Here is an 872-nt window from a genome sequence, read left to right as displayed (position 1 = left end):
TATATATATATATATATATATATATATATATATATATATATATATATTATATATATATAGGGTTTAGGGTTTAGGGTTTAGAGCGCATATGAATCCCCTGTACGGAGAGCGTATCAGAGTTAGGGTTTAGTGTTTAGGGTTTAGGGTTTAGGGTTTTTATAGATCCTCTTGTATATAGCTGTTTTCTATTATTTTAATATTAGGATGTTGAGGGTTTGGTTTACTTACTAAGATACTAAGATAGTCATGTATATGTGTGTATTAAAATATTTATAAATTAATTAATATATTTATAAATAAATAAATATAAAACCAAACAAATAGGGTTTCTATACACAGGAAGATGCAGGTGCTACCAGCTGCCTATACACCCCAGCTGCTGCATCCTGTTCTGGTGTTATTTAGGGTTTAGGGTTTAGGGTTTAGGGTTTTTATCATTCTAATTGAAATTTATAAAAATATTAATTTAAATATTTAAAAAATATTTATTTTATTTTTTTATTTTTTATCTTTTTCTCCTTTTCTCCACCAGAACTCCGGCGAAGGCTGCAGCACTCGATAGGGGGGCCCCGGGGGCCCCCCTAAACCCTAAACCCTAAACCCTAAACCCTAAACCCGCCCCCCAAGGGGCTAGAAACCAACAAATGAAGGGAATAAACCCTAAACCCTAAACCCTAGAAGGGTTTAAACACTGAACAGCAGATATCTCTGCCTTTTGCAGCGAAGGTTTTGAGGGTTTAGGGTTCATCATTCTCTAAACCCTAAACCCTAAACCCTAAACCCTAAACCCTCGGTGGAATCTGTTGTTGTTTGTGTTTATTGTTTATTTCCCTGACATTTTTTTATTATTTATTTATTTATTTGTTTTTCTA

Source organism: Eimeria mitis, genomic scaffold (genome assembly GCF_000499745.2).
Source record: "Eimeria mitis Houghton genomic scaffold, Emh_scaff4306, whole genome shotgun sequence".
NCBI lineage: Eukaryota > Apicomplexa > Conoidasida > Eucoccidiorida > Eimeriidae > Eimeria > Eimeria mitis.
Note: the sequence above shows the minus strand (reverse complement) of the source record.